The following is a 24,392-nucleotide window of genomic DNA, read 5'->3' as shown; positions in this document are numbered from 1 at the left end:
TTATTTTGTAGGTCACATAAGTGTTATTATCATTACTGCTCCTGTATTTTGATCATCATAAACCTCCTCCTTCATAAATTATCCCACTACGGCATTCGTGGTATAGTAAACGATTGGTTCTCCTCCTATCTGTCAAATAGAATCCAAACCACGCAAGTTGGTCCCCACGTATCTAGAAAGGAAAATACCCTTTGCGGCGTTCCTCAGGGAAGTGTACTTGGTCCCCTACTGTTTCTTATTTATGTAAATGACATTTACATGGCCTCTGACAAACTAACCTTTTATCTCTTTGCTGATGACACTAACCTTTTATATGCTGATAAAAACCTAAAATCTCTCGAAACTATCATCAACTGTGAACTATTTAAGGTTGTTGGCTGGTTAATCGCTAATAAACTCTCGTTAAATATTAAGAAAACAAACTATATAATTTTTCATCCATATCAAAAACGCATTAATTTTAACATCCGCATTAAGGCCTATGATAGCCACACTAAAACGTTTTTTGATCTTGAACGTAAGGATCATGTTAAATACCTAGGGGTAATAATTGACCAGCATTTATCTTGGAAACATCACATTAATTATATTGCTTTAAAAATCAGCAGAAATATTGGAATTATTTCGAGACTAAGACACTTTGTCCCCTTAAAAACACTTCTAAGTATTTATAATTCTTTAATTTCTCCCTATATATCTTACGGCCTCATTGCCTGGGGCCAAGCCTCCAAATCTTATTTAGAAAAAATTCTTATACTCCAAAAGAGAGCTGTTCGCTTGATCTACTTTCTGCCTTTCAGAACGCATGCGATTCCATATTTCGCGCAATCTAACATCCTGCCAATAACAATGCTCTACTTCAAACTTTCATCAATCTTAATGCTTGATATAACCACTAACTCTGCACCTAAAAATATCTGCAATCTTTTTATTTCTACACAAGACATACATCAGTATAATACCCGATCAGCATCTTCTGGTAACTACTATGTTAACTATTCTAGGCTTAATCATCATAAAAACTCTTTTTCTATCGTTGGGGCTAAAATTTGGAACAGTATTCCCGAAAGCTATCGAAGTCTGCCGAAGCACATATTCAAAAAGAAAATTCAAGCATCACTATTTGCAACTCTAGGAAGTCTGGATAGTTATGCTGACACTAGCACTCTTATTTCTAAAATAAAAAAGGCATCTTAATTGTAATTCAAACATAATATATTAATTTACTTTTTATCACCTTTTCCTTCTTTTGTCAAATAATGTATGCAAAATCGAGTAATTCGCATAATTCGTGTTTTTGTAATTCGTGTTGTATGTCCTTAACACCTCCTGCCTAGATTAGCTCGCTATTTGCAGGAGGTGATTATTGTACAAAGATTTTCCTGCAAACTTAATAAACTTGAAAAACTTGAAACTTGAAAAACTTGAAAAACTCATCATCATCAATTTTAGTGGTGCTATTGTGTTAGTTGTTATTATTATTGCTCTTGTTCTTTACATTGCTTTGACTTCAGATTTACGTGTTGTGGTTTTAACTGGATTTGTGTAGCTGTCATATGCCATGTCGCGGAATATCGTTTTAGCAAAAGTGTTATTGACAACACTGTTCAACTAAAACAGCTTTGTGCTGAACGTGTTATGGCTCACAACCCCTTTTTTCGATTTGAGGAGAGATAATTATGGCAAAAGTGGCAAGTTTAAAAGTCCTGTGTGACGAAAGAAGAGGAAGAGCTTGAGTAACTGCAGAGAGATATTTGATGAGTCTGCCATTTATCAAATAGAGCTCAATTTCCCATTGCCTGCGCCATATGTTTTAGAGAAATTACAGTATTGCAGTTCTGGTTTCCATTCGGCCCCGCAGTCCCGGCAGATACACGCCATATGAATTTATTCCTAATTGATTATTGTTGTTTGTATCATTTAATTAATTTGAGTGCTGTCGGGAAGTTGTTCGGGGGATCTTTTTTAAACTGTGTTGACTGCTTTTATTTAATAAATAAGTACCTAGGAGGGTGTGAACGATCACCTCCGCGAAACTTTCTTACATCTTTAAATTAATATGATTTTTTTTTCTTCTTTAGATATAAACATGGGTCCGACATGTCACAGAGAGGAACGCCCGTTTTTTTTTTTTTTTTTTTTTTTTCTGACGTCAAAAAGGCTAAAAATTTCTTGGCCTTGAAAAGCATTAGCTTGCAATAGCCTGAATGAACCCACTGTGAATCATCAGTTTTCAAATTTTCTCTGACAAAACTACCAACAACTTGTCTGTGTAACTCCCATCTCTAAATGCAGCAACCATCCCTCAAACCTTAACGCGGACATTGCGGTTCAGTAAAGTATACCTTCTTTTTATTCTCAACAGAGACCTTCTTCGGTCATCCCCTTGGGGTTTCATACTTCTACTTATTTTTTTTTTTCTTTTTTTCAGAAACCAATCGCATATTAAATTACGTTTGCTGGCGCACTTTTACCAAAAGAACAAGGAAAGAAAGAAAAAAGAAGAAGAAGTAAGAGTAAAAGCCACACCTGAGGCACAATGTTATAAGAGAGAAGTTCCCTTCGATTTTATGTCAGCAAAGAAAAACAAACGCACCCATTTGGATTGCAGTAATGTCGAAACAAATATCAAACCAGCCACTTCAAATGAACAATTTTAGTCATTATCCAGATGATTTACTAAGTAACTGAAAGTGTAAAGAAATGCGCCAGTAACATATTTTATTGTGTTGTGTCTTCTTTTAATTTATTATGGTGACATACCGGATAAGCTCTTTTCGTTTTCTCAATGGTCCATGGTTCATAAAGGATCCTGGTGGAATTAACTGTCTCTGTATTGTCCAGTTGTTCCTTATTTATTGTTGAGTAAAAGTTAAAACAGGTAACATGTGATCTCATTAAGGAAATCCATAAAGTGTGCTTCGGATTGTAACAAGCTTCCGCTTTTCAACGCGCAGCTTATGACCCATAACACGATGAGCGCACCTTAGTCAGTAACAGTTCTGATTTCTGTGGCCCTAAGCTGCAAAGTAGGTAAGTGAGTTTACTTTATTTCGGATTTATCCGAGAAACGCCCATGCTATAACTTAGATTAGGCTCAATCTTGAAGATCAATTGAATGATAAATAAAACGGGTTAATGCATTAAAAAAACAAAACAAAGCAAAACAAACAAACAAAAACAAAAACAAAACAAAAAACAGTCAATATCGTTTTGTGCGAAAATGATAGATAAATTGGGATATTTTATGACGAGTAGACTGCTTTACCACTCTGTTCAAAGATTTCGGCTCATGAGTCGGGAGTGGTTGTCACAAACAGCCAAATAGTAATATCTGAAAGACCCTGAGGCCGGATGCTAATGAGCTGCATTCCCATCCAGATTCTTTGTAGCTCACGTTGCTAACTCACGAATGATCTTTTGACTTCACAGATCCACTGAGATCGATTTCTCGTCGTTGTAGAACTTGTGAGAAGTTAAAATGAGTAGACGCTATTTTGAATGCTTTCCTCTTTAGGCTAGTTTATAAAGTAGGAGGGCCATCATGTAAATAACCGGACTTAAGGAAATTTTCACCCATTTGAAGTTTATAACATAACGAAATATTGCTCATGTTGCGAGCGTGATGACGAGCAGACATTACGGTATTCTTCACCAGTTGTAAGACATTCCTTAGTAAAAAAAGAACCAATAAACATTCCAAAACTGAAAAAATGAACCCACAGGAATGAAAAATTTCACTTTTCTTGAGTTGATGCGGGGTTAAACTTTATATGCGGTTTTGAACGCGTAATTTTTATCCTTAGAAACCAGAAAAAAAGCTTTCGAAGGCTGCTTCAGTGGAGCAAGCTTGTCGTGTAAGCGTTTAGTTAGAGAAATTCGTTCAGTCACATTACTGAAAGAAATTTCCTGAAATGGAACACACGCCAGGGAGAAAATTTTATCTATGCATTCAATACATAATACCGACGAAGACACATTTAGCATATAAATCAGTGTGCCACTTTAGAAATCACCTACGATACAAAAAAGTAACAACTTACGCTTTGTGGCCAACTGTATTCTTGAATTGAATCCTCAGCAAAAGTGTCAGCGTCTGCAAAACCCATTAACACGGTGTATGCAAACATGGCAGTTGCAGATTTATCTCAAATGAATGCGAATTCATTTTAGATGAAAATATTATATTACGTAATATTTGAGGGTATTAGGCAGCCCACAAAACAGAGCGAACAGTCACAAAGCCTAGTTTCCGTTTCCGGACCAAATTAGGAACGCATAGTTCCTTAACAGCTAATTTTTACATCAAAACAAGTCAGCTGATCATCGATTCAATAACTAGATGAACCAGAAAAACAATGTGTCAGTTCGTATACAAACTAGCCAAGGTCGAGGCTAAAGATGAAGAACTTGCGGAAACCAGTTTTTCAGGTGCTTGAAAAAATAAGTTGACCTTGCTATTGAAAAAATCTGCCCACCCTTAAGTCTGATGGACATCACTGATTGATACGATTTCCTGTACTTATCGCTGAAGTGGAACGGTCAACAAAATAAACATTAAATATAATTGCGCTAGTTCCCACAGACTGATATATAAGTAACACCACGATAATATTTATTGTTCATCCTCTGTTTTCTTTCCAATGGAATATTTAGAAGCTTCTCTTTATTCAGAATGAATTATTTACGAAAGTGTCACAGTGTATGCAAACACGGCAGTTACAGATTTATCTCAAATGAATGCGAATTAATTTTAGATGAAAATCTTATATTACCTGATATTTGAGGTTATTAGGCAGCTCACAAACAGTTCCTTAGCAGCTAATTTTTACATCAAAACGAGTCAGCTGGTCATCCATTCGATAACTAGATTTTCGACACAGTGGTCTATATCATGCTTGAGGCATATTCTCACCGCAGTTATGTAATAATAAAGGATGTAAACAATAACATGTCTGTTGGCATGTTCCTGTTTAAACTGGGAGGAGAGGATGGGAAAAGGAAGCCTGAAAAACGTTAATTTTCACACGAAAGCTATATCTGATATAATTTTTGTGAGTACAAATAGCGTGGCCTGGTTAACCTTTTCTACGTAATACTATTTATAGTCAATCAAGAGAAAACAAAACCGCCTGTTATAAAAATAGAACAGGAAATAGTTTGGACTTTGACATTAATGGAAAAAAGATTATCAGAATAACATAGACAACTAAAAGCTACACTGTACGTCATTGTGGCTTCAGCATTTAGATAACTTCGATGTTGCTAAAATGTTTTAAGTTCCTTTTCGGGTTTAAGCAAGAATACTTTAAAAGAGAAATATGTGTTAATTCTCCTTAACGTCTAAGTATTACTATGGCGACATTCACGGTTTATGGGTATGTAATTTCATAGGGAGCAATCAGCAATTACCTTGAGTGTAAATAATTGAACCATAATTTGAAAGCTCTCACGGTCGGGGTTCTGCGACATCCGAGTAACGGCTCATCCAAAGGCTCTCAGCAAACCTTTAAGCTAGAATTGGCGGCCCTCAATTCCATTCCCTTGTACATGACGCTGAAATGAGGAACACGAGCGTAAGGTGACATCATCCCCTGTGATGCATTGTTAACGCGGATCTTATTCTCATTTTGTGTGTATTTCGTTTACGAGTTTATTACCTGCGAATATTTTACGCTTCATTAGTTACATCGTGTTCTTGTGGTTGATGTTTTTACCATTGCGTGATGTTACATAATTATGTCGAGTTATTTGTCACGTTTTGTGAATAAAATATAGTCCTGTGGATCAATTTTTTTTAAGAAGCAGCGTCGTCGATTTTTGCCTGTAAAGCTAGCACCGTTAAGTTAAATATTCATAATATACATATATATATATATATATATATATATATATATATATATATATATATATATATAGCTAGGAAGTCTGCAAGTCGGTTTTCGCGTGGAACAGTGCTCAATACGTTGAAGCAGAGCAGAATAAATATTATGAGAGGGAAAAAGGGACGCAACTACATTTCCCGACGAGCCTGTTTCGTGAATCGCTTCACGGGTTTAAACCCCTAAGGAGTGAAGCGATTCACGAAACAGGCTTGTCGGGAAATGTAGTTACGTCCCTTTTTCCCTCTCATGATATTTTTATATATAGCTATATATATATGGATATATATAAGTGAAATAATCAAAGACGACGCATCGATTCTCTGTTACTCTGAGTTTCGCGTCTAAGCGCTCGTTAGACAGAACTTTATTCAGTGAAGAACATACCTCATTATATTCAAATTAGATAAGTAGCTAATTAATTCACCAGCGTAATGATCTGATCTACGTGTGAAATAAAGATTCTATAGAGCTATTGTTGGCGGCTTGTGAAATTTTCTAAGTAAAACTTACTCTCGTGGCGGCATTTAGAAATGAGTTCTGTTCTTTTGTTTAATAAAGACGGCTTCTTAGCTCTAAGCTTCTTAGCTGAGCTACTTATCTAATTTGTATATAAGGAGGTATGTTCTTCATTGAATAAAGTTCTGTCTGACGAGCGCTTTGGCGCGAAACTCAGAGTAAAAGAGAATCGATGCGTCCTCTTTGATTCTTTCACTTATATATACTCAGCTCTGCTACCACAGCATTGAGCACTTTATGCCAAGGTAGACTCTGCCCCCACATTTACATATGAATATATATATATATATATTTTTTTTTTCGTTTTGTTTTTTTTGTTTTTTTTTAATTTTTATTATTTTTTTTATCGTGAGTTTATTTGTAAAGTTTCGTTTTCTAGTATGTATTTTCCTACTCATGTTTAGTATCGTAGGCTTTTGAATGTTTTTAAATAGATGGTAAACACAATTACGCGCGACTTCGGTTACATACCTGTAGAATTTCGGGATGATTGGGGCGTCCGGACTAGTGAATTGACAGCGTTTTGCACCCAGTGACACCCGGCGCGAGTGTTGAAGTCAATTTCATTTGACATGTGCGTTTTAATGCGTGCCGAATAGAGTACGAGTAGAGACTGGACTTCAGCCTTACTTAACATGGGCGTTTTATGAACACCGAAACTAAATCTTTTGGAAGAGCAACTCTGATAAGCACAGATATAGTGCAAACCAAGACTTAAAGGAAAGGATTTTGTGTTACTTGAAATACAAAACAAAGATGTGGTGTTAATTGCAAATAGGACCCGAACCTAGTGTTCATCACGTGTTGTTAACAAGCGAAGAATTTAGTGTGATCACCTTTCATTACGCAACGTTATGTAACTAGCAGTAAAAATATATTTAGTTGTCCATGTTTCTTAGGTTAGATTAAGTTATGTAAGTAGGTAAGTAGTTGCCTATCTATCGAAAAATTTGTTCGCGTTTTTTTAAAACGTTCTTGCCACAACCAAAAAAGGGTAGGGATACCGTATTTACTCGTGTATAAGTCGAGCTTTTATGACCAAAAGATCAGTCCAAAAAAATCATCCGCGACTTCTACACGAGTCACACACAAAGACCTGACCCAAACAATCCAAGAAATTAGCTTAGCAATTTTCTGAAATCCGTTAGGAAGACCGAGTTTATAAAACCAGTTCGAATTGTGTTCGTGTTTCGTCACTTTTCAGCGCATTCTTCGTCCACGAAAAGGTTTCAAATAATAAATTTTGAGTGGCTTCACACAAAGCTACTGGAGCTGATTTATATTGTGTCTTCGGACTGTAGAGCAGACATTTTTTCATACAGCTTCGCTGTTGTTTACAGTGCTGAACTTACAGTAGCTTAGTAACCTGGCAAATACTATTGTCTCGCGCGATCTTGCTCTTTACGCGCGATCCTTCGAAGCTATTCGGTGTTCCTTCGGTTTACTTAATCTACTTTCACACTCAACATTTAGATAAAGGTTAGTTAAATGCAAGATTTCATTTTCAATATATTCCCAGAAATAAGAGATTAACTTTTGGGAAATTTCCATCTGTCTGAATTTTACTTCTTCGACTAGAAATGATGAAAAATCCGATTTTTGACCTTTAAAATGGGGGTCGACTTATATACGAGTTCGACTTATACATGAGTAAATACGGTACGTGTGCGCCACATCGAAAGATCGAAAGAAATCGAACTTTCGGTTAAACCGCTACGAAAGGACAAGGCGTCAAACCTCTTTTTTCGAAAAGATGGAATGAGCTGCTTCCAAAATTAAAACATCCATCTGTAGCAGTTAAAAAAGAGAGAGGTAGATTCGAACATCATTCGTCCCTGGCGATGGTACTTCTGAAGGTATAATCGCGGTGACACATGCACTCTTCAGTTTGGCATCGATCCTGATAATTTACTTACTCGTTTTGACAAAAAAAAAAAAAAAAAAAATGCGAAGAGGATCGCCCGCAAATAATCGACGGGATTCTTATCATATCTAAACAACTCAAGTCAGTCCCATGAGGGAAAAGATATGAACTGCTGTTGCATTAAGTTAAATAACGCTACTTAAGTAATGGTCAAATAGGGTAAGGATTAGGAAACCCGCAGTGCTCAGTTTACATAGCCTTAAGATTACAAAAGAATTCAGCTCCAAACAAACTATGTCACCGAAAGGACAGCGTTTAAAGCGAGAGCAATTCGATGAAGCAGTATCTTGCATGACAAATATTGAGTAACCAACTGGTTCTTTTCGGTGCGGTGCTCTATTCGGCATTTTTTATTCAGCCCAAGCTCAATTCTCAAGGAAAAGGAATCGATTAATTCAATGTTTGACTTAGTATTAAAATGCGAGAGGAACCGCTGAGAATTTGCACTCGTTATAAGGAATAGTATGGGGAACGAAATATGGTCGATTTACAACTATAAATATTTCAAGTGTAATGTGGCGTAAATTGAGCACAGCGTGTCTCCTAATCCTTACTCTGTTTGACCAATACTCAAGTAGCGTTATTTAAATTTAAGTAGCGACAATTTTTCCAAAAAAAATGTTCCTTTGCCGAAAGAAAACGAGAAAGGGAACAATTTCACGCTACTTTAAAGGATAGTATGTTGAGTTTAATCGCCTGCCTTTGTAAAACCTGATTGAATCGTCGCATGCAGACGGCAAAAAACTGATTGAAGTGTTGCATGCAGACGGCAAACTTCAATAATCAAAAGGGAACTTTTGCGACCCTCCACGGGAAAACTGGGAATAAGGCGATGACACAGGCACGCGTGCAATGTCACGGCACGCTAAGCATAACGCCAATCTCATGGATATGCGCAAATTTAATTAACAAAACAAAGACCGGCATGGCAGCTTTTGTGTGGCGCACTCAAGCCTTTGTCCCTACTAGTGTGCCAGGTGTCACGCTTACAGTGCGATATGACACGCGTGCCCTATGGACAACAAAGTAAGTGAAACAAAACCACAGACAACAAAATGATTTTCAACAAAAAGAAAGACGAACCTTCAATGTTAATTTATCTGGGTGTCATGTGTTTGCTTCCCTTTTTTTCCAGTTGAACTGAGAATTGACGGTTAAGTTTCTCCATTAAAAAAATTGGCATCTACTTCCAGAATCAGGCGAGGTGTAAAGGCTACTGCAAAGCTCGGCCACAGCTAAATTCGCGTGCGATACTTTAATCTTTTACAGCTTAACATGAAAGGTTACACAGTATTTGACTTAAGTTTGAATTATCATGAGTATAAAATATTTAATCTTCCCTAATTTTCGTGTATTTCAGGTATACATCAGCCATTTTTAAAACAATTTTAAACACTTTTATCATCTCTTTTTAGAGGAATACAGAAATCCACTTTTTGGATCACCAAGGGAGGACCCTTTTCATTTTCCTTTGACATATTGTCGTCAGCGTTCAAATATGGAAACAGATGCTTCACTAAGTATACTGAGGGCATGCCTGACTATTTCAAACAAGCATTTCCTGCTGTAATATCATATGAAAGAACATCTACATTAGAGGATGAAGGAGTTTCTACAGCCAGTGGGCTCATTAAGCATAAAAGTATTGTTTGGTATGAGAGCCGGAATACTTTTGAAAAGAAATCTTCTGGGTCACTCTTTACTCGGAGCAGGAAGCGCCTTTTTGAAAGTGTAACTTAGTGGTAAATCTCCCCAGAACGCTTCCTGTCTAGCTACAGGAGAACAATACCACACAAAAAGCATATTGACCAGAGAATGTATAGACTATTGCATTTTGAAATAGGCATCTGTGAGAAAATGGGTTTAATTTAGAAAACATCGTAGCCGATATGACAAAATCAGAAAAATAAAAGGCACTAACGCATTATTTTACAGGGCACTGTGCATTATCGGTATGTGACACAGTTATGGGGGTTATTTTACATTTTTTTTTTATGGATATCTCAAATTTACGTTAATTTTTACAATCTTAAGGACAATCTATTCACGCACAAATCCATGTTTCATGACGAAAACTTTCCCGCTAACGTACCCTTAATGGAAAAGAGGACAATTGACTGGGGCCCTTCCTTTGAGAAAATGACCGTCTCCAACAACATATTGAGAAGTGATGTGATTATGTTCCTACTACTCAAAGGAGGTGGTTATCACAGGTGCCAGTTTCACAATTCTTACAAGGGCCTGTTTACATGAAGGTGGGGGACCCCATGTAGGTGAGGTAGCCCGCTTAGCCGTGGTTGAAAAATAAAATGCGTTTCTATGCAATCTTACAACTCCGGCGTGCTGGGGTGAGGTTTCTTGAGGTTGCTGTTGCACTTGAAATAAGGGAGTTTGAACACAGGCCTCCCAAGCTCACATCTCGAGAAAGACGAAAGATTTATTCTCAAACATGTTTGTATTTATTAATGAAAGCGTCACGTGTTGTGTTACGCGGTGTTATGCTAGGAATCGTAGACTTAATACGTCATGAGAAATTGTTAGGGAAACGAAATATGGTCGATTTACAACGCTAAATATTCCGAAATGTAAACATTTTACACTCCTTGTGTGTCCGTTGCGGTTTCTGGTGATTTCTGCCATGAGATGGCTGGGGAATGTACAAAGTTTTAAAACATACGTGTTTAGCTTTTGAGCTTTTTGCCCTGAATGCGACCCCGGCTAGGCGGGTTACCTCATCTTGAGACATTTACGTAGCAAATTGTTACCCCGGCTGACAGGGCTACCCTACCCGGCAGACCGGGAAACCCGCCTTGGCGGGTTACCCCACCTATCATCTAAACGTGATCAAGATAAATTAGAGGTTATATGGAAAGGCGGGACCACACCGTCACTTGGCACCCGTGGTTCTAAAATAATTTATTGATGCTGACGGTGTAGTGCCTGGCGAGGCACAGTTTTGCTAAAGAGGCAGGGTTACCAAGCTGGTTTTCAACGGTTGTGTGTCGTGGTGAATGTGTACGTAGGCCATTAGAAACGATTGTAATCAATTTCATTTATTCTTTTAGTTAAAATACCAGTTGGATAAGGCGCTATTTAATTAGTCAATGCTTTGATAAATTCAATGTCAAACACTAAAAAAGGAACAGGGATCCTCGAGGGCGGTACACGGACACAAATGATTACATAATCAGATGATTTGGTTTCATAAACTGAGTTCACAACGTGACTCGGCTGACAGAGGACTAACACTCGAAACGTCTTCTTTGGAATGGCTCTTGAGTTAAAAAGCACATTATCAACTCAGTTGAGAAAAGAAATTATTAAAATAGCTTAATTACAGTGAGAGCCCCAATGAAGCAAGAGGCTCACTAGCGGCAACGAATATTACTGTGAAGTCACAAGAACATTCGTGAGCTAGCTACATGACCTGTGAAGAATCTCGACGGAAATAGAGCTCATTAACATCTGAAACACCATAAGAAGATATCGATAACCTTTACTCCATTTGCTGAACTGTTGCATGTCAACCAGGTCACCAGCCCTTATTTCATCAATATGATTCACAGCAACACGCCGCCGAGTGAAGTTCAGCTTTATGGGTGAATGTAATTCCTTTCCTAATTGAAGGACTAACGCTCGAAACGTCTTCTTTAGAATGGCTCATGGGTTAAAATTTACATTATCAACCCTGTTGATAAAAGCAAATGGTTCACGGTCGTTTCGATACAAAGTCGTTTCGATACAAGCCGTTTCGATACAAATCGAAGTAAATTCGTTACAAATGTAAAGTCGATTCGATACAAACTCACGTCACTTCAAATCGTTTCGATACAGAATACCATACGAGAGCGAACACAAACCTCCGTTGTAAATGAAACAAACCCATACCTCCGCGAACCTCCACATGTACCAAAGCGTCCTACGCAATGCGAACACGTAAACGAGACTAAGTTTTGGTTTGGTTTATTTATCGAGAACAGAGATTTATACAAATGATTTTGAGACTTTTTCTATAACTCCAGGACATATTACGCCTAAGATCAAGAAACACAAATATTATCAATAATGTCGTGTAAGTTGGTGAAGCAACGGACCCGTGAGGAAATAGCAGTCATTCTGGTGCGTGGGTAGGTGAGTTTGTAAATTATCATATCAATAGACGCGTAAACTAATTGTTTTAAAAAACTTGCTAATTTTACCCCATTAAAAGTGAATAGAAGAATCCAAAAGTTTTAAACTAACTGATATCAGTGTATAAAACACACTGGGACCTGTGGAATGTTCATTCGATCATACGATCACGACTGTTAACAAAAGTTTTTGAGTTTTTACGAGTTTTAACGAGTTATCACGATGGTGTCTGCGCAGATTTTGAACTGCATGGTATGCGAGGAACCTGTTCGACCCAGACAGCAAGTCATTCAAGGTGATGGATGTTTTCGCTGGAATTATCGAATCTGCAACACTGGTAAGTTTTCAACACTATTACGCGTATTATCGGTATTTGAGGTTGCCGCTTATATACTCTGACACTGAGAGACCTTTACTTCGATTTACTGTATTTACGTTATCCTAATTTAGATCTTTACTTTGATTCAATAGGTATATCGCAAGAAGTTTACCAGGCAGCTGTTCGACATGGAAAAGAAATTGACTGGCAGTGTGCAGTGTTCGCATCCGGACTCCTACGCCGATCCTTCCAGCTACCTGGAATCAGGAGCTTTAGAGCTTACCGTCATTGACCCCGAAGAATCCCACCCTGATGCGGAGAGTACGCGAACTGAGAACCCCGAAGAATCCCAGCCTGATGTAAAGAACCAGTGCAGTAATGATCACGAAGAATCCTCCCTTCATGACCCCACTCCAGCTGAGACGTCGTCTTCCTTCGCCGTGACCTACGAGATCGTGGAGAACAGTTCCAAAAGAGGCCGGCCGAAGATGATAGACAGCCAGGGGTACAGCTACGCCCTACAGAGAAGGTGAGGCTTAGTCACTGACTGGCAGTGTTCCATCCGCCCCAAGGTCAACCCATGTAGGGCCACAGTTAGACAGCGCGGCGACCAGTTCCAGTGCGTTCACTTTGGACGATTTCAGGTCGCTAAAAATGGCTCTTTTAGAAGCCACCACATGTGCAAAAGTCATGATCAATGTAAATGTACTTTAGTAATTTAAATAAATATTCGATAAAGTTTGCTCTTTTTGGCCGCGGGGAAACTGTGTAATACAACTCGTTCGATCGAGTCGCGGGAAAACTGGGTATTACAACGTCGATCGATCGAAAATATCAAAGACGAAAACTAAAACACTTCAACTGAACTTTTCTCGATTTTACTTGTATGGAAACGCCTTCAGTTTCCATCGAATCGACTTTCCATGTGTAACGAATTGACTTCTATTTGTATCGAAACGGCTTGTATCGAAACGGCTTGTATCGAAACGACTTTGTACCGAAACGACCGGACACCAAGCAAATATTATAATAGCTTAATTGAAGTAAGAGGTCTAATGAAGCAAGAGGTCCATTCATTACTTTACCTGATTTCACCCGCAGGTTAAATAAAAATAATTTCTTTACAGATAAAGCTCAGATTTCTCACATGGTTAGTAGCAGCGCCCAATAACTGAAATAATTATAATTTTTTAGCTTCAATGAACGCATTTATCGTTGTTGGGTTTTGAACGCCGATTTGAAGGAAACATTTGCTCATTTGTCGAAGAGAAATGAATGTAAATCAGCGTGTTAGACCGCTGAGAGCACGAACAGAACGGCAAAAATTTTGCTTGCGCCTTGTGGTAAATAATATTAAAGAATCCGCATCAACATTTCACGCGTAAGGACTAATCGATATTTTTGTGGCTGTGTCAAAAGTCAATTGTCTAGCACCGGATAATAAGAAACAATGAATATGTCGATGCCTTTTCAAAGAATGTAGAACAGCAAACATTTGCAAATCTTTTCTCTGGCGATACAGTACCGAACCCGCCAACGAGTTTAAAACTACTGCGGTTTTACCTTATGCCAAAGGTCTGTCCGAACAGCTTCGCCGTTGTCTACAACAACAAGGCGTACGCGCTGTTTTCAAGTTGGAGACTACGCTAAGATCTCAGTTAGTACGATCAAAAGACCCGTCGACCCGGCTAAACAAGATGGCGTAGTTTACAGGATTCCCTGTGAATGCGGCAAGGCATACATTGGAGAGACTGGAAGACCTATGCAAGACAGAATTAAGGAGCACGATCGAGACATTCGACTCGCCCGTATCTAGACCGCCGCCGTTTCAGAGCATGCCCACAACACCGGATACAAGCCACTCTGGAACGAAGTAAAGTTTATTAATCGTGACCCTTATTACTGCACGCGCAGGGTCAAAGAGGCAATTCATATAAGACTTCACTTTAACAACATCAACAGGGATAGTGGAATAGAAATTCCAGAGGCGTGGATGCCCACGATCAAAAAACACAACAACAGAAGAGCTGTGCAACAGCGGACCGCCGAGGGAGCGAGTCACTGAATTTACAACAAGAATCGAAATGCACCAATCAGAGCTGTTGAAAGCAGTCGTCTTCAGGCCTCATCGCCTGAAGACGACTAGCAGTATGCAGTTGGAACGTCGCGATCTACATCACACGTGACTACATCGTGAGACAAACGAAAAACTCAGCTTTTATTATTGTTAAGTAATTACGATTTTCAGAAACTCTCAAACATGAGCGAGAGAGCGTGCTGAGAGTTCAGTTCGCGAGCGAACCCTACTATTTAATTTCAGATGTCATGTAAACCAGATGACACAATGGAAGTGTCTGAAAAGTGACGCGGCATAAACGCCTGAATAACTGTCCATGACAACATACATTAAGCTTACACGTTCATTCGTGCATTTATGGACAAGCTATTATTAACTGATGAACGAATTTCAGCAACTTCTAAACATGAGCCGAGAGCGCGCTAACAATTCGGTTCGTAAGCACATTGTTCACATTTAAAGCAAGTATCGCACGAATGATTGACCAGTTCTGGATAAGATAGAATGAAATATGACAGTAGTGAGGACAGAAATTGTGTGTTACGCTTGAGAACAAGTAAAACTAGCCGCTTCTGCTCATTGAGGTCTGGAAAAAGGAAAAGAAGCTTAAACTGTGCTGAAACCGCTCACAACATTAATTCTGAAGGCCACAAAGGCGTTTCGGGAAAAGACTGCTGGCATTTAATCGAAATTCATCTCAGCTGTCCGGCACAATTGAGATACATGGTTGACTACCAAATGATCATATGATCGTAACAAGCGATCGGGACTGCCCAGAACTCTATTGTCTGTTCTCTGCTTATACATTTGATGGAAAGTTCAGTTCCACTGGGTATTCGCAACTGTAGGCAATTTTGTATCTGTAAGGGCAAACCGCAACCAATTAGAGTCCATCGAGAACCCACATGGGAGCTCTAGTGCGACCCTAGTAATTTATGCCATTAAGTAAGTATATGTCCTTCAAACAAAAGCCATTCTGCGCCATGATCTGAGAGGCACAGGTTTTAATCCTGTCGAAGTCTAATTTTATCAATCCTCTTTTCTCAAATTGCTAAAATTACAGCTCACCTGTGAGAGTTATTGCTGTACTTGATTTTAGTATAAGGTTATAACGTTTGAAGAGCATGTTTTGGGTGTGGCATAGCAATTTGCGTTCGGACGATTTACCTTATTCTTTGTTACCGCGGTTGATTCGACTCTCTTTGCTTAGTTTCAAGAATTCACCAACCTACTTTGAAAGAGACATGTTTAGGATAAGCTGTTTGATTTTCAAACCTGGATTACGAGTTGAGATAGTCTGTTGTAGCTCACTCCGTCGCCGACCAAGTTGAAATGACTGGAGTGTTAGGGTGGATTTACTTTAACCATTTCACTCCCAAGATCTCATTAGTAATTCCCCTTACTGTCTACCATACAATTCTTGTGATGTTAGTTTAAAGAATTTATTATTGAATCAACTAATAATCCCCTAATTGATATTTTTCTTTTTTCTCATCACTTGTCTGCTTGATATTGTATTGATATTGTAATGAGAAATTCCGTCCCGGTCACTATGGGAGTTAAAAGTTAAAAGCTAGGATAGAACAAATAAACGCTCCTTGCTCTTGATAATGTCACGTGAACCATCGTGTGATATTTAACAGTTGGTTCCCGCTTTAGTGCGCGTTTAAGAGCAATAGTCTGTAACTTTCGAATTTTTTCAAAAAATCGCGGCCACTTAATTAACCCCACCGATTTGGCTGAAGTTCGGTACGAGGGCTAATTTTAGAGTCCTTACCACGAACCCGGTATCGAATAGTTCTAGTTGTTTTTGCTAGGCAAAAAAATGGTAACGCCGGCCGCAAGGTTCTAAATTGGGCCCATGGCTTTTTGTATTGATGATAAATGATTTAGATACAACACACCACATTTATGGAAATTTGTTGATGACACGACAGCATCCGTAGTAGTGCCGAAAAGGAATGCTAGAAATGCACAGAGTGTAGATAACCAGGTTATTAGGTGATCCCATATAAAGAGAATAGAACTCAACCCTGTTGAGTGCAAGGAGTTTCGAATATCGTTTGCCTGGAATCCAGTTGAACTGAATGCGGTTGTTATCGACAGAAAAGAAATACAAGTTGTAAGTACCGCTTACTGTTTTTCTTTTTCTTTGAATTTTTTAAGCGCCGATCAAGATGGGAGCCGTTTATGTTTGTACTTGCCGCTTTATTTCGCTTTTGAACTTGTTTTATGTCTTACCATTTTACATGGTATGGCAACCTATAGGCCTCTGCTACCCAATATTGACCAAGTTCAACGCAAAGACATCTTTTATCAAGAATAACCAAGAACTAAAGTTTCCGAGGCGGCCTATTTCAGTTTGGTACAAACATGGTCCGACCTGTTTGGTTTTGCCAAAAGATTTAACTGTCCACATGGATGTTGACCTAAGTCCTGGTCCCTTGCCTAAGAAACCAATTTATTTGCTAACCTTCCTACCTACGGTTTCTGGCCTGGTCTCGTATCCAGGTAATAAACTGTTGTCTACGAATAATGCTGACACCCGCCATGTTGGAATTTGTGGTTCCCACTATTCAGACGTCTTCCATCGATTTTCTCACTGGCCTTGTTCATCCCCATCATCATTAACCTACAGGAGATGCTGCGCTGGCCATCGAGTCAGAGAAAGGAAAGTTAGAAATATTCACAGAATTGAATCCCTGGTTTCTTATCCACGCGCTAGTCGAGGAAGCGATAATTTGCATAAAGGATCCATTTCAAATAACCTCTACTTCATCACACCTGTGAACACAAACAATCACGTATCCTCTAACGTTACTTCGACGAACTCTTCCCTTCATACAAATTCGCTCGTTGATCCGCCTTCAATTCTAAACTTTGCGGTCTTCAATTAAAGATCTGTTCGGAACAAGATTGAGAGCATCATTGACCACGTCGTTGAAAATGAAATCGGCCTCTGCAACGTTACCGAGACCTGGTTAAATGACGCTGACTCCGTCAGTATTGCTCAGTTATCTGTGGCTGGCTATTTCTTCAAGAATTTTCCGAATTTTTTCGCACAACCGTGGTGGTGGTACTGGGATTCTGTTTCGAAACTCTCTCAAAATCTCATTAGTGGATGGGAAGGAAAACGAGTCCTTGAATTTTCGGAGTGGACTGTTAAAGTGTACGATCGCTCTATGAGATATGTGATAGTGTATCGACATCCATATTCTTCGTTACACCCCGTTTCAACCTCTGTTTTTTCGATGAATTCTCTCAGTTTTTAGAGAATGTTGTTATGTGTCCCGAGGCCCTTGTTATCTCTGGAGCCTTCAGCCTTCATTTAGATGACCTCCGTGACAATGACACCAAGAAATTTGAGGATTTACTGGAAACGTTCAATCTTTCGCAACACGTTTCGGGTCCGACTCATTTATCGGGTCAGACCTTAGATTTAATTATTACTCGTTCCTCAGATGATATTGTTCTTGCTTCCCCTAAAACTACTTTTCCCATCTCTGATCATTTTATTATTCAGTGTCCTATTGGTTTCTCACGACCAGCTTTGTCATGCAAAAAACTGACTTTTCGAAAACTCAAAAATATTGATATTGCTACGTTCTCAGCTGATATTGCCTCTTCTATGCTTTGTGCAAACGTACACTGGGACAACATTGATGCACTCTCCGACTGCTTTAACAAGATTCTTACTGACATACTGGATAAGTTTGCCCGCTTAAAACAAGGACTATGGTTAATCGTCGAAAGGTCCCATGGTTTCATGATGAGATTAAAAAACTCAGGTGTCAACGTCGTCGTCTTGAAAAGAGAGCCGTGAAAACTGACCTCCCTGGTGACTGGAATAATTACCACAACTTTCGTAATCAGTACTTTGCATTTCTTAAATCTGCGCGTGTGAATTATTATTCAAACTTAATTGATCAGTGTGCGGGTGAATCTCAATCTTGTAGTTATTTCGTGTGGTTAATTCTTTGTGTAGGGAACCACTTGAGACAGCTCTTCCAGAGCACACTGACGCCACCACAGTGGCGTCCACTGTGAAAAAAATGTCCCTCTCCCTTTACTCCACTCTGGCTTCCGTAAGTATCACTCGACAGAAACTGCTCTATTAAAGGTTCAAAAGGACATCTTAATGCGTGTGGATAATAAAGAAGTGACACTTCTAGTACCCTTGGACCCTAGTGCTGCTTTTGACACCACTGAATATTCCATTCTTCTGAATATCTTGCAACAGGGTTTTGGAGCCGTCGGGACTGCTTTAAATTGGTCGGACTCATTTCTGTCCGGTCGCAAACAACGTATACTTGTTGGTGATAAGACTTCTGATGACTTTAATCTGAACTGTGGAGTCCCCCAGTGTAGCTTTATGGGGCCTATTTTATTCAATCTCTACTTCTCCTGCCTCTTCAATATTATTTCTCAGCATCTCCCTTCTGTCCATGGTTATGCTGACGACACCCAGATTTACCTCTCTTTCCAACCTTGCTCCATCCATTCCGAAATTAACGCTCTCTCTGCGATTGAGATGTGTATTGCTAATGTTCGTTCTTGGTTTATTTCTAATCGTTTAATGATTAACGACGCAAAAACTGAGTTTTTAATTACTGGTACTCGCCAACAACGTGATAAAACATCTATTGAATCTATTATTATTATCGGTGACACCCTCATTAAATCTTTAGAGATCGCCCGGAACCTTGGGTCCTGGTTCGATGCCCGTATGCGAATGAACGTTCACATAAGCAAGATTTGTAGCAAGGCTTTTCACGGATTACACAACATAAGACAGATCAGAAAATTCCTTACTGTTCAATCGACTAAGACACTATTCCACTACTTCATATCCTCACACCTTGATTACTGTAACGCACTTCTCTTCGGTCTACCTAAATATCAACTCGATCGCTTACAGAAAGTTCAGAATGCTGCGGCTAGAGTGATTTTTGAGCCTACATTGGCTCCCAAAAACGTTCAGAATTCAGTTTAAATTGCTCCTCTTTGTTTACAGGTCATTACGCAACCAAAGTCCTCCCTCCCTCCCCCCCTGAAACCAGCTACTAATTATGCTCTTCGCTCGTCTGCTCAATCTCTTCTGTTCGTTCCAAAAGCCAACTGCTCTTCTCTTGGGGATCATTGACTATAAGAACAAGTAGTAGCCTCGCCATTTTTAAAAAGCAACTTAAAACATTTCTATTTAGGAAAGCTTTTAGTTTGTTTCAATAGTTCTTATGTTTATTGCCTTTGAATATTGTAATTTTAATTACTATAGAACTTTAACTTATGTAAGGCGCTTCTGAATATTGTTTGTAGTTTAAGCGCTATATAAATTCCTTATCATTATCATTATCATTACCGCCAAGTTGCTGGGACTTACTGTAAGCGCTAACCTAACTTGGAATGCACACATTGAAGAAGTAGTTAGGAAAGCTAATAAGCGATTGTATGTCCTAGTGCAGCTTAAACGCGCGAAATTATCGCTAGCAAATCTATACCTGCGTTAAGTCCGTGGTCGATTATGCCGTTCGGGTATTTTAGAACGCCCTGCCGCAATTTCTCATCAACGAGCTTGTTCGTCTTGAGGAAAGGGTGATCTCAATCATTATGCCCGGCACGAGCTACAATAATGCATGCGAAATCCTTGGCATAATACCAATGGTGGATTATATTGTTTCATTATGTGATAAGCTTTTTCATAGCATCGCATTTGACAAGGACCATACGCTGAACAGCTTCCTTCCGCCATTATCAAGATTCCAAGGTATAATTTAAGAAACCATCGCCTCTATAATATGCCACATGTCTGCGCCAATAGGCCAAAGAATCTTTTATACTTGCAATGGTCGCCAAGCAAATTGAATTTCATAGGTAAATTTTCATCAGTGGAACTTGTAACGATAATTGTAGGTTGTTTTCTAAATTACATATCATAGCTATAAGAAGTGTATTGAGGTTTTATTATAATGGTTATCATTACTAGATCTCTTTTAAACATAGTTAGCATCTATATTATACTTTAGTCAATATTGTAACTTTTACAAATGTGAGTATGTAAACAATTGCGTAATTCAGCCTATGGGCTGCAATGTGATTTTAATAGACACGTACCTACTATCCAAGTCTGCCCATCCTTTCCCGCCAACATGGCTCATCGAAGGGCCGGTGTTTTTATGACTTCAACTCGAGTCCTTTTGTAAAGATTTCCCAACATCTCTTGAAATGAATAAAAATATCTACCCTTTTTCTTAACATTTATTGGAATAAGTGTGGGAAGTGACAGATTATAATGACAGGTTATCTCAACGTTCGAAGTTAAACAGGGTAAGAGTGTAATCTTAGATTTTTTTGCAAATTGTAGTGATTTATGCAGCTTAGCGGTGGCGACAAGTAGGTGCGCCATGTATATTTCATAGTCGCTATCGGGTAAATTTTGCTGGACTTTGAGTTCGTCTCAAGATAGAACAACAAAAATACACAAGTAAATTTTTACAGTAACTTTATAACATCCTTTTGTCTTTTAAAAGCTTGAAGCTCAGTAGATTCTGTCATATCGGTCATTGTTAAAACTGTCTTTGTTTTGATGCTACTTTTCGACATAGGAAAAGTATGTCGGACAAAAATATTCACCAAAAAATAAATATTTCTTTGCCAGCTTCAATAATGACAAGGGATTAAGTTTAGATGATGAAACAAAGGATTATGTTGACAGAAATACCATAGGTTAAGTATATTCGTCACATGAGGTCACACAACTCGGGTAATATTCACAGTGGAAATTTGCATATTTGAGCGGTCGAACGAAAAAAATCATTTCTCGAAAATTAAAATAAATTTTTACAAAAAAACTACACCACAATTATCAGAACATATTTGGCTGCAAAAAATAAAAGTAGGAGTGAAAGCAAATTTTGGGTGACTTGCCGCTGTTTGTCTGATGCATGCTGACATTAGCTCTTAAGTTCTTGTTCAAGTTCATGTTCGAGTACTTCCTATTCAAGTACCAGAGGGGCCAACCCTGAGGGGCAGACAAGGGAGTGGATGAAACATCATTCTCACTCACTTAAATTCTTTTAGTACGAAGTGTCATTCTCTCTCACTGGCTGGACTATACTATAAAAGAAAAGAAAAAGAAAAGAGTTGATGGCGCACGTTAATAAACCAAAATCAGCACAGCGTAGTGAAACGAAAAATTCCAGCGCAAAATGACCGGGCGGCCACAAATCCAACGCAGAATCTAAGCACATATACAGTAGTTTCATTTCAATTCACTACAAGCTCAATCTTCCCCGTGCAACTGACGCTAAGCCGCAGTTTGCTTCAAAAATGTCCAGTTTAGAGGTTTCTAACAGCCCGCGTCCACATCGACCTTGACACACCACCGTTGAAAACCATCCAGGTAACCTTGCCTCCTTTTTAAACTGAGCCTCGCCGAGGACGCCACTGTAATTTGGCACCTGTGGTGCTAAGGCAATTTCTTCATGCCAAGTTACAGTGGGGTCCCCGGCGAGGGGGATATTGCGCTGGAATTTTTCGCTTCTCAGATCGGTTGTTCGGAAATGTAGTGTTCAGCCTTGCGCTTTTCTAGCGTACGTTGAAAACCTCAAAATGGACAATTTGCTAAAATGCGTTCTTTTCATCAAAGTAAGCGGTCAGATAACAAGCAATACGCTGTGGAAGTAACGTGAGGAATTTGTTTTGAGAATTTGACGCATTTTTTTCATTCCTTAGAGCGGTCGTAAATATTCCCATACAAACTCCTATAATTCCGCCATGACTGTTATCGCGCAAGATGATCATCTCACAGCTGGAGCTTGGGCTGCCTGTGGGCTGACTGGAAATAAAAGCTGTGGATACCATCAAAGACAATTTGGTTGACGCAAACAGTTCAACGACCTTTTCGAGACCAGTTGGTCCGAAGGAAAAGAGACTCGACTCAGAATGTGAGATATCTCTAAGCCGCTGGTGAGCTGGAAGGCGGTCAGAGGCAAGCCCCAGAGCCAATCTGGTCACTGAAGGTCTTCAATTTCGATAGAACGCTTGAGAATGAAGGCGAGCCTGTACTCCGTTATCTCAAAAATGGACCAAAGCATGAGTTTGTCGGAGAAGAATTTCAGATTGTTCTTCCTGGAACTAAGTTATCTCTTGAAGAAATTTGTTGATTTTAAAAACACTAATAAAAAATGAGTTTCTCAATAGACCCAAGCAATCCTAATAAGTTAATTCATCAACTGATAAAGACATGAACAATAAAAAGATCGTCAATCTTGCCTATCAAAATTACCACAAAGACGTTGCTGTGGCGGCAGCGACCATCGAGGAATACAGGACGTGTCGCGAATCAGTGGGGGGCGTAGTTTACGGAGAACCAAAGAACCAAACTTGAAGACGGTGATAGACGAATTTATTGAGTCGACGAGGACGGTTCGATAATGCTCGTAAACTGAAGACAACGATTACAAAATACAACTAAATATAAAGCTAAATAAACTAAAAACAAAAGGGTTACGAAGCAAAACTACTCTAAAGATATTTGGGGGCGGAACCCAATTCGCATAACAACAATTCTTCATTAAAATAATCATACTCCACGCATGAGAAGTAACAAGACTAAAATGAAATATGAGAGGACTTAACGAACCAAAACATGCTTGAAATCAATACAACTGATACTTTGAAATAGATAAGATTATAAACTTGTAACGCTTCGAACGGACTACTTATTAACATATGCACGAGGGAAATAAAAACAAAAGGCTTGAATTAGAAATGGATCGTGTAATCACTAAATTAATCAATTGTAACTACATTAGAATAAAAAAAGAAACAAAACACTCACATATCTGACCCACACAGTGAAAATACTAAAAGGAAAGGCGTCAGTAAACGTGAACTTGATGGCGAACTCAAAGCATTTCTTACTCCTAAATGAACTCAGTACTTCTAATTGAACTTTGGCCGAGGCCGCGTGAACTTAAACTTGCGCAATACCATAATGCTTAGCGAAAAAAATAAATGAATGAAAGAAATAAAAACAAAGTGCGTGAACTAAAGAAAATAAAATAAACAATCTTAACAGTTGCAGACAAGAAGCATGTTGATGAAAAAACGGAAACAATTGATCTATACTCTTTTTTGTTAGAGCATGCTCCTAGAAATCTCTTTAGTAAGACATTCATCAAAGAAAGAGTAACGTGACGGTATCACACATACCACAACATATTGGACTACTTCATTGTAATAACTTCAGTGTCACTGCTTTTGATCAATCAGGATTGAACAAACACGCAACACAAAAAAATAAAATTTCACCCAGATAAAAAATATAATCTTCAATAAAAAATAGAGGACACTTTTTCTTTTTTTATGGATATAGGTATTTTTATATTCCTTTTATCACTAATCCTAAAATTCTAAATGTCTTTAGTGCTATCAAGATATATAAGAGAAGTTTAAATGGAACAACAATATATACAAGAAACTACTTGGTTGGAAATGCAAGTCAAAATTGTTTTTTCTTTCTCTTGATAAAAATGGAGA

At 38.6% G+C, this 24,392-nt stretch overlaps 1 long non-coding RNA gene and 1 pseudogene across 1 annotated transcript in view; one reads left to right on the top strand and one right to left on the bottom strand.

The window, feature by feature from the left end:
- Nucleotides 1–4,391, bottom strand: part of LOC149049734 (uncharacterized) — a 38,815-nt gene extending 34,424 nt beyond the window's left edge. Inside the window, exons 1-2 of the long non-coding RNA XR_016183290.1 lie at nt 4,192–4,391; nt 4,044–4,096 (exon numbers count right to left, since the gene is read on the bottom strand). This is a non-coding gene — a long non-coding RNA (uncharacterized LOC149049734). The remainder of the gene's footprint in view (nt 1–4,043; nt 4,097–4,191) is intronic.
- Nucleotides 4,392–9,250: 4,859 nt separating this feature from the next.
- On the top strand, nt 9,251–10,586 carry LOC149049733 (GFP-like fluorescent chromoprotein amFP486 pseudogene; annotated as a pseudogene).
- Nucleotides 10,587–24,392: the final 13,806 nt, after the last annotated feature.

Source organism: Pocillopora damicornis, chromosome 2, assembly GCF_964200805.1.
Source record: "Pocillopora damicornis chromosome 2, jaPocDami1.2, whole genome shotgun sequence".
NCBI classification, from domain to species: domain Eukaryota; kingdom Metazoa; phylum Cnidaria; class Anthozoa; order Scleractinia; family Pocilloporidae; genus Pocillopora; species Pocillopora damicornis.
The sequence above is the reverse complement of the archived record's forward strand: the minus strand, read 5'-3'. Positions and strand labels throughout refer to the sequence as shown.